Genomic DNA, 15,619 nt, shown 5'->3' with positions numbered 1-15,619 from the left:
TTTTTTTTTCATTTGTGAATACTGATTCTTAACCCTCCGCCTTCTTTTAGTCCAGATATTCTGTGTGTTCTCTTGCTCCTAGGTGCTTTCTTTGATCCATGGCCATGCCTTGGCCTCTGGCTTCTGGGTAGTTCCCTGTGCTTAGTACCTGCTCCACATTGGAGACACTGCTGTGATTTGATCTCTGGGATCTGTCCATTTTGGGTATAGCACATTTCTTTCCCTACATTGCCACCCTTCCTGTGTTCCTTTGACTCTTTGCTTCCATTTCTACCTTCATTATAACTCAAGGTTTAAGACTTTGATATTAAGGGGTATAGAAAGAGGGACAACATAGAGGAAGATGAAGTATGGGCTTTCCAGAGTCAATACCATTGACATTCATGTAAACGGATGTATAGTAGAATCAAATAACAATATTTACTAATGCAAGGGTTAATGAGGAAATTAAGATATATTAGATGTCTTGAGGAATTCCCTAAGCCTTCTTGACTTCTGGTGCCTTGTTTTAAAATGGGGTCCTGGTTGGAAAAGAAGAATGTTAAATTCCTGGGCACCACCCTGTCCTCCCCCCAACACAATATGTACATCCGCTGTATATGTTTGTTAGAAACTTTTTCCAAATATGTGACTACTCCAAAAATAGTCACACAAAATAATTAATAAATGTGGCTCTGTTGTGGTAGAACAAGGAGTTTCAGCAGTAGAGTCTACTGACTGGTTGTCCTATACTCATTTCTTCCACTTCATTGCAAACAAAACTCTGAGTTTAATCAGGTATGTGGCTGAAATGTGAACACGGAAGGTGGGGTTCTACTCCTGCCTTTTAGATTCAGGGAATAAGCCATGAAATGATGCACACATTCCTTTTTCATGCTTCAGGTAATGTGGTGTGAATATCTGAGGTTTGGAGGTGCTGCAGTCATTTTGTGAAGATGAGGGGAAAGCCAAAAATGTAACAGGGAAATCAATTCAGAAACTTGACATTTTTGAGAAGTTAAGGTAACTGACCCTGAAACTCTTCATTCAAAGAGTCTTCATAAGTAAGATACTGAAATGTCCTTAGTGTTCAAGCCACTTTTTTTTTTACCATATTTTGTTACTTGAAGCAAAAATCATTCTACCTAACGCAATTCCTAAATCTGAAAAGAACAAATCACATTTATCCCTCTTGGCAACAGAGTAAAGGTGTAAAACTACTGGATCTCATTAACGGTATTGCCATAATCTGCGAATTAGTCTCAGGATAGTCTCAGGATTATTCTAATTTGTAATTTTTTTTTTTTGAAAGTCAGTTCTAGTAACAACGTTCAATCCTCTCAGGCTCTTAGGGCCATAATGACTGTGAATTAAAGAAATGTTAAATTCAGATTATAACTAAAAATGGCTTACCCAAGTATTGAACTTTATACTTAAAGCTATAAGGTATAGAACTTTATGCTTTGAGATAAATAGGGAGAAAGCACTGAAGATTGAGCAAATGATTTAGAAAATAAAAAGTTGGGATAAGGTATCTCTATGGAAGGGGCACAAGCTGCTAGTCCAGGGATCGTTTTGCCCTACTGAATTGTGTGCAAGACTCCCACTGGACTCAATCAGAATCATATGTAAAAACTGATGGCAGGGTCTTGCCCTGAAACTCTAAATGAGGAAAGCTGACAAATCTGAACCGTTTCTTGATAAATGTCTTGGAGGGCAGCAGCCTTCAGGGAGGCCAGATGTTTGATGGAAACCAGTGTGCTTGAGACTATAATATTGCTGGGCAAGTTAACAAAAAAGAGAGAATCCCATTCACTGACTTTCTTTAAACTTGAAATGTTTTGCTATGTTTTTTAAAAAAAACCCTTCAGCACTTCTTCAATTATTTTTTTTTTCAGGTGATTGAATATTTTAATGAATAATATTCACTGTGAAGAAATGGTATGAAATTAGACTTTTTTCTTTCCAATAATCTTCCAAAAAATTCATTTCCTTTCGGGCCTAGACTAAACCTGTGGGTCAGAGTGTAAATTCTGGGCACTCTTGTTCCTGGAACAGGAGGTATTATTTTAACATGCACTACCGAAACCACTTTACTGTAAGTCTCTTTGGCCACTAGAAAGGGGGTGATGAAGAAAGGCTGGAAAATTTGGGAATGTCAAGTATCTAAAGCAATTTTCAAAGTATTTTGTCATGGGGTCTCAAGGGAATAATTAAAAATCATCATCTAAGTCCTGATATGGCTATATAGTCTTAGCAGAAGTTGTGATTTATTTAAAAAAAATACTGCTTTAATTGGCTGGGTGTGATTAGAAGCCTTTTTTATCAGTTATAATTAGTGACAGAGTTCTTTTTTATCTTGATTTTTACTCCTTAGTTATGAAAGTCTTCATAGGTGTTACCAGGCTGATGCTGTAATTTATAAGCTCTTCATTCATGGACATAAGTGGTTATTGTATTTTTGTTGTCTCTTTCTTATAGGGCACACTTTTATCATTTTAATTAAAATTTTTCACTATAGCAACAATGGACTCAAACATAACAACGATTGTGAGTTTGACATGGGAATAGGCAATGTTTCATTCTGTTATATGTAAGGTTGCTATGTGTTGGAGCCTACTTGATGGCACCTAACAACAACGATTATGTTTATTTAGTGAGTATCAGATTTACAGTATATATTATTTTAGGGTCTGTTATACAAGATAAAGCAACTTTGATAAAAAGTGGTACTATTAAAAATAGTCTAAGTTTTTCTTTTTTTTTTTTTTTTTTACTGAGAATCATAAAAGATGCTTAGTGGGTCAGACCAGAGATGTAGACAATCAAGTATTTGTTGATAGAACCTTCAACAGATTAGTAGAAAGTGTGATTTCCTTAGTGTTGTGGAATTTTAGCTTTAGAGATGATGTATCCAGCCCTCTATCTTACACTCAAGGAACTAGAGGAGGCCCTGAGAGGTTCATTATCTTGTCGAGGATCACATAGTGAACTAGTGAAGCCAAGAAGAGAGCCCACATCTTCTGACCCCTCTCCAGAGATTTTCAGATTATGCCCTCATATCAATTTCAAATAGCACCAAAAATCACTAATAACCTAGTAAGGTCTATCATTTTATGCTTATCTAAACTCTTGTTTTTCAATGACATTTTCAGAGTCATAAATACAATTAAATCAACTCATCAGTATACAAAATTTAAATTCGTCACATTTGTCCTGGAATTTTCTCTTTAAAATTTCAAGTTCATTGTCTGGTTCTAGTGTTTTGGGGTTTAGTAAATTATTGTGCAATCTACATCTTCTTTTCATAATGTAATTTTATGGGTTTCTTTGGGGTCATCATAAAAATAGGTGTTGCTATAATTAGTCTCTAAGGTCTATCCCTAGAAATCTATTAATCTGTATACAATTCCCACTTATTCTTTGAATAGACTCTTCCTAGTATTTTATTGTGTTTCTCTCATGGGGGAATAAAGACTTTCTTTGTGTTGTGCTATAATAATTTTAGGAATGCACAGTTAGGATTTTTTGGCAAGTGGCCTCTTCATCTCTGAAATTAGATTGGGTTTAAGGCTGACCGTGAAGATAAAGCTACTGCAGTCTTCTGGAGCACTGCAAAGTCTGCATTACAAGTAAGGTCCCTGGGCTAGCCTCTGTTTCTCATGTTCTTTAAAACAAATCTTTCTTTTCTTTTTTTGAACACTTTATTGTGCTTTAGGTGAAAGTTTGCACAGCAAACTAGTTTCCCATTCAACAATTCATATATAGATTGTTTCGTGACACTGGTTGCTATCCCTGCAATATGTCAGTGCTCTTCCCATTTCCACCCTGCTTTCTGTTTCCATTCCTCCAGTTTCCCTGCTTCTCCTTGCCTTCTCATCTTTGCTTTTGGGCAAATGTTTCCTGTTTGGTCTCTTACAGTTGATTGTTTTAAGGAGGACATTCTTCATGAGTGTTATTGCTTATTTTATAGGCCAATCTATTATTTGGCTGAAAGGTGACTACCGGGAGTGGCTTCAGTTCCAGATTAAAAGGATGTTTTAAGACGATAGTCTCAGGGGTTCCTCCAATCTCTATCAGTCCAGTAAGGCTGGTCTTTTTTTATGAATTTGAGTTTTGATCTACATTTCTCTCCCATTCTTACTGAGACCTTCTATTCTGTCTCTGGTCAAAGTGGTGAGTGGTGATAGCTGGGCACCATCTGGTTCTTCTGGTCTCAGACTAGAGAAGGCTGTGGTTCATGTGTGCCATTAGTCCTGTGGACTGATTTTTCATTGAGTCTTTGGTTTCCTTCATTCTCTGTTCCACATGGGAGGAGACCAATAGTTGTATCTTAGATGGCGCTCCCAAGCTTTTAATCCCCAAACACTACTCACCTAACTAGGATGTAGAACACTATTTTTATGAACTATGTCTTTCTAATTGACCTAGGTGTCCACTGAGACTATGGTCCTGAGCCTTCAAGCCCATTAACTCAGTCCCATGAGGTGTTTGGATACGTCTATGAGCAACTCTTCCTTTTCTAATATCTCAGTCCTTAGATTCTCAAGTGCCAAAGATGCAGAACCGTTCCTCATTCTACTCTCTTCCACCTCCCATCTCTTGCCACCACCTGCCTATACTTATTGAACTGACACCTTGGGGTAGGTAAAGCAAGGCCTCATTTTTCAAAGTTCTGTGGCCATTAAGTCCTCTGTTGCCTAGAGCCCCTGGACACACAAGAGGTGGCACAGGTACTAGTTGCTCAAAGATGTCTCAGATTGTGATGCTGGGCCTGGGAGAAGGCCGATAAGATATATCATATGAACTCTGGAGTGTATGGTGGGAGTTGGTTTTGCAGGAACTCCAGGCCCTGGTTTTTCTAATATGTCTAATATGAGGATGCATTAAACATATTTTCCAGCTTCTGAAATATGATGTTTTAACACCCACACCAACTGACCCTTCTCTACCCATGTCAGCTGTTTATAGATAAGAAGTTTCCTTGGTTTCCTCTTTGGTAATCACAAGCTCTCAGGCATGAGTTTCAAATATAGCTACCAATAAACCCGCCATATGCTCTGACCTCTCTCCGTCATGTTTCCCATGAGAACCACAATAAAGGTGATTGCCCACAGTTCTGCCCCATCTCTGTCTTATTAATGCCCCATCTCCTGTCTTTTCCCCATGTGACTCTGCCAGGTATGCTGTAAACACCAGAAACTGTGAGTAAAATAAATCTTTAAATGTTTCTGGCCTTTGTCTCTTGATTTGTGTTCAACTTTGCCATGCCTCAAACTTTACTATTATATCAAGTTAAAACAAAGATAATTAGACTGCTGCTGATGAAGAAGAGAACAAAATAGTAAATGCCATTAGGAAAACCATTTAACGTTAATAAAAGATACAACATAGGAAGGGAAAAGTTAAAATTTAGTTTGGTTATAAAAAAACCCATTGCCATCAATTCAGTATTTTTCGTGACCTAATCTTTTTTTTTTTTTTTTAATCTTATTTTCTTTATTTCTGGCCTTAGTGATTGGTGTGTAAATTTGAATAATAGTCATATTTTGGTCTTCCTTGTAGGCTTATAGATATTATCCTATCACTGACAGCGTTGTACTTCAGGATAGACCTTGAAATCTTCTTTTCGACAATGAATGCAACTCCATTCCTCTTCAAGTTGTCATTCCCAGCATAGTAGACTATATGATTGTCTGATTCAGAATGGCCAATACCAGTCCATTTCAGCTCACTAATGCCTAGGATATCAATGTTTATGTTTTCCATTTCATTTTTGACAATTTCTAATTTTCCTAGATTCATACTTTGTACATTTTAGGTTCCCATTATTAATGGATATTTATGGCTGTTTCTTCTCATTTTAAGTCGTGCCACATCAGCAAATGGAGGTCCTGAAAGCTTTACTCTATCCATTCCATTGAGGTCGACTTTACTTTCAGGAGTCAGATCTTCCCCAGTCGTCTTTTGAGTGCCTTCCAACCTGGGGAGCTCATCTCTGGCACTATATCAGACAATGTTCCACTGCTATTCATAAGGTTTTCACTGGCTAATTCTTTTCAGAAGTAGACTGAGGGGTTCTTCTTCCTAGTCTGTCTCAGTCTGGAAGGCCAGCTGAAATCTGTCCTCCAGGGTTGACCCTGCTGGTATCTGAATACCACTGGTATATCTTCTAGCATCACAGCAACACTCAAGCCCCCACAGTACGACAAACTGACAGACAAGTGTTTTATTGACTATGCAAAGGCATTTGACTATGTGGATCATAACAAATTATGGATAACATTGCAAAGAATGGGAATCCCAGAACACTTAATCATGCTCATGAGGAACCTTTACATAGATCAAGAGGCAGTTGTTCAGAGAGAACAAGGGGATAATGATTGGTTTAAAGTCAGGAAAGATGTGCGTCAGGGTTGTATCCTTCACCATACCTATTCAATCTGTATGCTGAGCAAATAATACAAGAAGCTAGGTTATATGAAGAAGAATGAGGCATCAGGATTGGAGGAAGACTCATTAACAACCTGAGTTATGCAGATGACACAACGTTGCTTGCTGAAAGTGAAGAGGGCTTGAAGCAATTACTAATGAAGATCAAAGACCACAGCCTTCAGTGTGGATTACACCTCAATATAAAGAAAACAAAAATCCTCACAAATGGACCAGTAAGCCACATCATGATACAGAGAAAAGATTGAAGTTATCAATTATTTCATTTTACTTGGATCCACAGTCAACAGCCATGGAAGCAGCAGTCAAGAAATCAAAAGACGCATTGCATTGGGCAAATCTACTGCAAAGGACCTCTTTAAAGTGTTGAAAAGCACAGATGTCACCTTGAAGGCTTAAGGTGTGCCTGACTCAAGCCATGGTGTTTTCAATTGCATTATATGCATGTGAACGCTGGACAATGAATAAGGAAGACTGAAGAAGAATTGATGCCTTTGAATTGTGGTGTTGGTGAAGAATATTGAATATACCCTGGACTACCAAAGAATGAACAAATCTGTCTTGGAAGAAGTACAAGAAGAATGCTCCTTAGAAGCAAAGATGGTGAGACTGAGTCTTACATACTTTGGACATGTTGTCAGGAGGGATCAGTCCCTGGAGAAGGACAACATTCTTGGTAAAGTACAGGGTCAGCAGAAAAGAGGAGGACCCTCAACAAAGTGGATCGACACAGTGGCTACAACAATGGGCTGAAGCATAATAGCAATTGTAAGGATGGTGGAGGACCAGGCAGTGTTTCGTTCTGTTGTGCATAGGGCCGCTATGAGTCGGAACTTGAAGGCACCTAACAACAACAACAACAATCTTATTTTAGGTTTGTTTATTGAGTAGCAAAATAATAGTTACATATATCATTAAATATGCCCCATGAATTTTATTCTAAGTTTTATTGATTCCAGTTTTCAATTATACTTATCTACTGTCAGTGTTCATATAATCTAGTCCTATACTCATGCACTGGGATTATTGTTTCAGATCTTAAAAAAATTAGGTTGCATTCTGACCAAGTTAATTTTGAACTTAAAGGATTTGTGTGAATGCTAATGAATACCCACCAGGAATTTGTCAAGTACATGGCAGGCAGATCTTAAGAATGATTTTGGAACAGGAGGCCTTATGTCACATGTTCATTCTCTGAACACTTTTTTTTTAAAGTAACGTTCCCATAGTTCCTACATGTACATTATAAAATCAATGGAAATAGAGAAAAAAATTAAGACATGAAATAATTAACAATTAACTATTCCATTATCACATCACAGGTAGATAAGCACCAGTAACATTTTGGTATAAACTTTTATGATTCATTCAAACACACACACACACTTTTTTTTTTAATGCAAAATTGCCCTCTACAGTCTATTTCTTGTGTTTCCATATTGTTATTAACTTCCCTGGGCTTCTGTACATTCATCAAAAAAATGAAGATGTTGCTATAATTGATCTCTGAGGTCTAGCCCCCCAATACTATGAATCTTTATTAAATTTTCACTTTTTCTTTGGACAAAACTCCTGTTCACCAACGTGGAAATTGTTTTTAATCTACCATTTCATTCCAAAAATATTTCATAAACATTTTCATGTCATTAAATATTACTCAATAACATGATTTTTAATGAATTTATATTTTTCTTATCCTTGTTTTAAAGGGTTATTTTTCTATTCTTCCAACTATTACATTTTGTGCTCGATTACTGTCCTTGTACATAAGCCCTTGTGCATACGTCTGATGGTTTGTGTATAATAAATTCCTAGGTGCCTAAGATATAGGTCAAAAGGTTCCCATAATTTAATATAGTGAAACTGACCTCCAGAAATGGTGTGCCAGTTTATATACCCCTTAATTTTCACTTAGTGTGTTATTTAAAAATATTTATTTCAGTTTCTCATTGTTTTAATTTACATTCATTTGTTTACTAAATTTTTAACACATTCATCAATCACTTGTGTTCTTTGAACATTGTTTGTATTTATTTTATTGATTTGTCCACATATTAACATTTTGTCGTAAGTATCACAAATGTATTTTCCTTAGATATTTATCTTGTCTGTGCTTTAGTTTCTTAGGCTGGTATATTCCATCTCTTTAGTTCATGTGTTTTGGATTTAAAAACTGGTGCAGTCATAGTGGGATTGACTTTTTATTGGGCTACTGCCGTCTAAAACATCTGGAGCTTGGTCTTGCATGTACAATCTCAATTTAACAGTGAAATCCTGTTGCACATGTCCAGCTTCATAATTTGATACATCAAATAAGACCCAGTTCATGATGGGCAGACCAGGTTACATAATCACATAGTGTCTTGTGCCTCTGCCAGACCCAGTTCTAAGCCAAGACTACTTTTCAAATAATAGTTGTCAGAAGAAGATAACATGTCCTTACTCCAAAACTCTAGAACTCTGGGTTGTGATTCTTTTATTGAGCCTTCTGTCTGTCTTCGAGTATCATTGGATCTGCTTAGTCATAAGGCCTGAATAACAGGGCCACTTACACCACAGATCATGCTTTATGTTGAGCCTTCTCTTACTCTAGAACCCACTTAACACTGGTGGCTTTACATATTACCAAGGATATGGGTTGGAGCAGAGCACACCTATCTTAGATATCTAGTATTGTAACACAAATGCTACAGAGGGGTGGCTTTAATGAATAGAAATTTATTTTCTAACAGTTCTGAATGCTAAAAGTCTAAATCAGGGTCCTGGCTGTGTCGTTTGCTTCTTTGTCAGTAGCCCCAGGTATTCCTTGGCTCTTGGAAATACTCACATGGTGTCTATCTTTCCCCATGTCTGTGTCTGTCTATTCTAGTCTTTTTACAACCAAGAGTAGTTAGGTTTAGGATCCACCCTGCACTAGTATGACCTCACTAACATAATAAAAAAATCCTGTTGCCAAACAGGATCACATTCACAGGTTAAGGATCAGGAATTCTACACATATTTGAGGGAATACAATTGGATCCCTAAGCACACTCAAACATAGTGTATGTTCTCTCTAAAATCTAAAGAGATCTACCAAGAACTGTCACCTTTCCTTCAAGGTGGTAGTGCCAAGTGCAGCCAACTTGTCTCCCACTTAACAGGGCATATCCTGACCAGCCACAGACCACTGCTTCTCTAGAAACTTCATCTACATGGTAGGTCTCTGAGGCTTCCAGAGTGCCACTATAATATAACAGAAATACCACAAATAGTTGCCTTTAATGACAGAAATTTATTTTCTCACAGTTTAGGAGGCTAGCAGTCTGAATCCAGGGCACCGGCACTAGAGGAAAGCTTTGTTTTTGTTGGGGAAGATCCTTGTCTGGGCTCCTCTAGCTGGCCATCCTTGGAGTTCCTGGCCTTGTAGTCTGGTCTGTCTCAATCATCTTCAGATAGTGTCAGTCTTCCCTCTGTGTCTGCTTTCCTCTGTGCCTAATCTGCTCTTTTTTTTTTTTTTTAAAAAATAATAATAATACACACACTTTTTACATGCAATGCTTTTACTTTAAATGTGCCAGGAAACCTTTTTCAGAGTCTATTAATTTAAAGCAAGCAGCTGTATACAGATAACAAAAGAAGCAACATGCTACAGCTCAGCACCCAGCAACCAAAGCAATCAGGCATGAGACAATGAATATTTATGTAGTATCAAAACTGTATGAATAGTATATTGCCTGGCAGGGGGGGATGGAGAAAAAAAAAGGAAAAGAAAGACCAATGTTCCCCAATGCTTCAAATGTATAATGCTAAATTTCTCATGATAGCCCCGTACAGGGCCTTCAAATACAGTGCATGACAGCGAGACAGGTAAAGATGGAAATAACTGTACTTCTGCCTAATGCTAAGTTTGGTCAAAACACATTTTCTTAGGCCTTCTTTCAGTGGTAAGCTAGTTTGAGTATCTTAACTCAGACTTGCTAGACAAAAACACAATAAATTATTTGATACTTTTCCTTTGATAATAAAATTTGTTGCATGTTTTATTAAAAGGCTACACAGTAATGATCAATATTAAAGGTTTCAATATTCCAAAATGTAAAATCATAGTTGACAAAGCATTAAGTGTTTAAATGAAGATTTAAGTATATTATAGAACTCTAACTAGCAAAATATAAGTATTTAGGTATTTAAACTGAATATTAAAATATTAGCTATATAAAAAAGTCAGTACTAATACTTTGAAGGATTACTTAATGGTAAGCTACAGATACTGTTGAAGATACTCTTATAAAGCTCCCTGGTAGCTCTTAAAGGTATTGGTTGATATTATTATACAGCACAAATGTGATTCAATAAATGTGGCATTACAAAATTCCTAAAACATGGAATATTTTAAATATGTACTGGTGCAGATTAACTTTTCCTTCATGTATCATTTCCACATATACTTTTTTTTTGTGATATATTAGGACAAATGCACTCACACAGGACATGACATGACAGTAAATACAGGTTTCATTTTTTGAAAAAATGTATCACCATTCGGAGACCAAACCACACTGCATATTATGGCACTGCTTATTTTGACCTAGCGTTCCACCTATATTTTCTTTGGTAACAATTTTTAAAGATTACAAGGTTTTCCTCATGGGATTAATCACAGATGATTCATTTCATGATAGTATGTATATATTTAAGATGAAATATTATTCAAAACATTCATAGGTCTTATTTTTTCCAAGAAGAAATTAAATCAATTGGAGCAGGCATAAGGGAAACCAGGATAACACGTAGAACGAAAATAGAACAGAAAAGGGCTCGGGATAGGAGCAGGGAAAAAACACAATTGGAAAGGTATTGGTTCTAAAATATTCTAAACCTATATCAAGAAAACCAGTGTCATCTAGCTAAGGATATTTTCTAAGTATATCAGATATCTAGTTCTTCTGTGAAATCCTGCATACTCAGTGAGTAGTCACGTGGTACACAGGGACATTAAAATATTCACGACATGGCTCTTGCAGTAGATCTGCTGGCTCAGTTGCTTCAAGGACGTTTTTCTTGGATGTTTCCTGAACTTCCCCTCCCAAAAGAAACTCATCCGAAATAAATACACCTTCTCAAAATTAAAGATGCCGTCAAGTTCAGACACACTGCCACAGTACTTGTCAAGTAGTTCCACATAATGATGAATTATTTTCAGGGTAATTAGTTCATTGTCCTGATCCTCAATCACACACAACCTCAATAGCACAGTAAAAACACAGACTAGCATATCTTATGTAAACAATCTTCAGCTCTCGCCACCCAAGAAAGCTGGCATTTTAGATTTATGCGCTAAAATGGCTTAAACAAGTTCCGGTGTGATCTTTTTCTTCTCCTTGTCTGATAATGGGACATACCGTTTCTGCATTCGAAAGCTTTCCCTATTGACTAAAAAGCAACATAAAGTGCATTGTTGCAGCGGGAGTGGCTAAGGGGACCCTGTTGCAGGTCAGGAACAGCAGCCGTGTTCTAAAAAAAATATTTTATTGTGGTTTTGGTGAAGGTTTACACAGCACTGTAGGTTCCCATTAACAATTTCTACACAAATCGTTCAATGACATTGGTTACATTCTTCACAATGTGTGAACATTCTCAATATTTCCATTCTGGTTGTCCCATTTCCATTAGTCTAGTTTCCCTTGCAGCTTTACATTCTCATCTTTGTTTTAAGGTAGTTGTTGACATTTGGTCTCATGTAATTTTTTTTTTAAAGGAGCAGTCCTAATATGCTCTTTTATATCTCAAAAGTGAGTGGTTTAACATATACCCTACACTGGTATGGCCTCATTAACATAAAAAAGAAACCCTATTCCCAAATAGGATTACAAGTATAGGTATAAAGCCCTTGAACCCATCACCGTCGAGTCGCTTCCGACTCATAGCGACCCTGTAGAACAGAGTAGAACTGCACCATAGAGTTTCCAAGGAGCGCTTGGTGGATTTGAACCGCCAGCCTCTTGGTTTGCAGCCATAGCACTTACCCACTACGCTACCAGGGTTTCCTAACTACAGGTATAGGGGTTAGGACTTACAACACATATTTTGGGAGACACAGTTTAATCCATAACAGTGGGGTTTATCTCAACTCTCTTTGGGATGCTTGTGCCTTTCAAAAGCAAGTACTTTGTTTCTTCCCGATCAGCAGGTCAAATTACCATATTGTCATCAGTGTAATGAAACAGAACGATGCTCTGTGGAAATCAAGGCAATCAAGGTTCCTGTAGAATATATTGAATGAGAGAGTTGACACAGCCCTGAGGTAAAAGGATGCAGATGAATCACTTCTAATTTTCTCTTTCGCTTGGTATATTAAAGAAAATGTTTGCTGGGTCAATGACTGCATAAAAGGTGCTCAAACATGTGATAATTTGCTCCAATGATGATACCACATTTGAACAGCAACTGCATTTGGAGTCACAACCTGATTAAGTTTATGATAATGCTTAGGTAGCCCTGAACGTCCGTCTGGCTTTTGCACCCCCTAAATAGGAGAGTTAAAAGAGGATACGATAGGAATTATCACCACTGTGTTTTTCATGTCTTTGATGGTAGCATTAATCTCTGCAACACTTGGGGATGCAGTATTACTTTCAGGGGGGGCAGGGGGAGGTAGAGAGAGCTTCTTACCATAATATTCCTTACCCATGGGTTATAGAACTAATGTTCAGAAATCCCCAGTGTCTGAGGGAAAGAGACCTATTGCCACAGAATAGGTCTGCAGTCCCAGCCGATCTACTGTAAGATGGACCTGGGTCAAGACTTCATCTAGCACCTGACCTCCACAAGACCCTCCCTCTCTACTTGATGGGGTGGCACTTCATGTCACTAGGATGACCATCAGTTCAGTATCTGTCAACTTTTGAATGTCTGGGTATTTCCCTTTCCCCAGTTCAGTCACCCTGGTAAATGTCTCATGTTCCTCTGGGGACAGCTTAGGGGAAGAGTTTTAGTAAACACTTGTGGCTGTGTACAGGGTCTCCCTCTGAATCCCCAATTAAGGGGCTCTGGATTTGAGAATTGGATTAAGTTTGGGAGCTGGATAAATGGTCTTAAATCCTCACTGTAATGACTCACATCAAGTTTTTGCCACTAAATCTAGAATTTTTTCACTTATATGAGCCAAGTAGTATTTTAAGAGCTGCCCATCTGTTTTATACCTAGGATCTTCATAATCGGTTAGTCACCCCCCAGAGATCCCTTTAGCTTAAAATATCTTGATTACTGTTATACCCCACTGGCTTATCATAGTAATTACACACAGCTTGTCTCTGATGATTAAACATTTCCACCTGGTCTCTATCCACCTGGGAAGCCTTTACAGAAGTCTGATTTTATGATAGCTTCTTCCACCATCATCTGTCTGTAGCCTGTGGAGAACAGCTATCATAAGGCTTTTCGAAGATGTTGGTAACCCCTTCACCAATGCATTACTTAACATCTTGATGAGGGAAATGTCCTCTGCACCCTATGAAGAAGAATAGCTAAGGGTGGCTGAGCAGATTGCACATAATAATTTCATTCCAACATTATCTCCCTAAGTCTTCATACTCTTTCCTCTATAGTATGTCAGGATCTGCCATCTCATCCTCATTGACTGTAGGCCACTATTGAGCCCAAACTTTACACGAGAGTCTTAAAACCACTTGCAGGTGCTCATACCAACATTTTGCACCCTGAATTCCAGGTGTTTACCTATATTGACAAACTTGGCCTGATGTAATTTTATATTTTGCCTTCCCTAGTCTACCATGCTTCCTGGATTCCTGCTATACAAATTGCAAAACTTTTGCAACATCTTCGTTTTATATCTGTCTCCTTTCACAGCAGATCTTGAACTTCTCCAGCTAGGTTAAGTTGGGATTTAACTTTCATGACAAGCATAGAGACAATGAGGAGTGTCAACACTCCATCCTGAGGAGACTTGGCAGCCTTTTTGCAAGGTGACTGTCTAAAACGAAATGATTAAAAGGTTTTTTTTTTTTTTTTTTTTTTTTATGCAAGAAAAGGCTGGATTCCTCATACAAGTGGGAAGGAATTGCTTCTATGGCAAGGGAGTTTCAGGGGGGTCACTATTCTCATTCTCATCTGTATTGGTTCATATGGACTCTAGGGGTCCAATACTTTCCAGTGAGGGTCTCAAAGCCTTACCTTAACAAGAAAAACGTGGAAGTGTTGCTCGTTTAATTGGCATTCTAAATCTGCAACCTGTATAGTCAGGCCTTGGGCCTGATCCCCAGCCATACTTGGCATAATTATTCAGTAACAGTGAAGTCTATTATTTTATAATACTTCTGGTTATTTTTGGATGAAAATCTTTTATTCGAAACTTGTTCTTGTGTGATTGCTTCTCTTAATATGTAATCATAGGTCAACTGTTATTTTCCCTCTTTTTTTGAATGTATCGCTTTATTGTTGTTATGGATTGAATTGTATCCCCCTAAAATGTGTGTCAATTTGGCTAGGCCATAATTCCCAGTATTGTGTGGTTGCCCACCATTTTGTGATCTGATGTGATTATCCTACGTGTTGTAAATTCTAACGTCTGTGATGTTAATAAGGCAGGATTGGAGGCAGTTACGTTAACGAGGCAGGACTCAATCTACAGGAGTATGTTGTACCTTGAGACATAAAAAAGAGAATCAAGCAGAGAAGAGAAGGACCTCATTCCACCAAGAAAGTAGTGCCAGGAGCAGAGCACAGCCTTTGGACTCAGGGTCCCTGCGCTGAGAATCTCCTAAATCAGGGGAAGATTGATGACAAAGACCTTCTTTCAGAGCTGACAGAGAAAGAAAGCCTTCCATTGGACCTGGTGCCCTGAATTTGGACTTCTAGCCTCCTAAACTATGAGCGAATAAACTTTTGTTTGTTAAAGCCATACTCTTGTGGTATTTCTGTTATAGCAGCACTTAAGATGACTTTTTTTTTTTTTTTTTTTGCTTATAATGTTATTTTTTAAAATCTGTGGTCATTTTAATTAAAAATAACTTTTTTCTTGTGAAATCTTCTTTTGTATTTGTTATTCTGTAGTTTCACTTCATTGAATTCTAGATGTGTATTTATCGTGTTTATTCTCTGTAGGGGTCATTGTACTTCCTAATTCTGAGGATTCATGCCTTTCTTGTGCTATGGCTGCTAACCAAAGGGCTGGCAGTTCGAATCC

At 37.7% G+C, this 15,619-nt stretch overlaps 1 pseudogene; it reads right to left on the bottom strand.

The window, feature by feature from the left end:
- Positions 1-10,970: 10,970 nt before the first annotated feature.
- On the bottom strand, positions 10,971-11,870 carry LOC100675532 (AP-1 complex subunit sigma-2-like; annotated as a pseudogene).
- Positions 11,871-15,619: the final 3,749 nt, after the last annotated feature.

Source organism: Loxodonta africana, chromosome 1 (genome assembly GCF_030014295.1).
Source record: "Loxodonta africana isolate mLoxAfr1 chromosome 1, mLoxAfr1.hap2, whole genome shotgun sequence".
In the NCBI taxonomy this organism is placed as follows: domain Eukaryota; kingdom Metazoa; phylum Chordata; class Mammalia; order Proboscidea; family Elephantidae; genus Loxodonta; species Loxodonta africana.
This window is presented reverse-complemented; position numbering and strand designations above follow the sequence as displayed.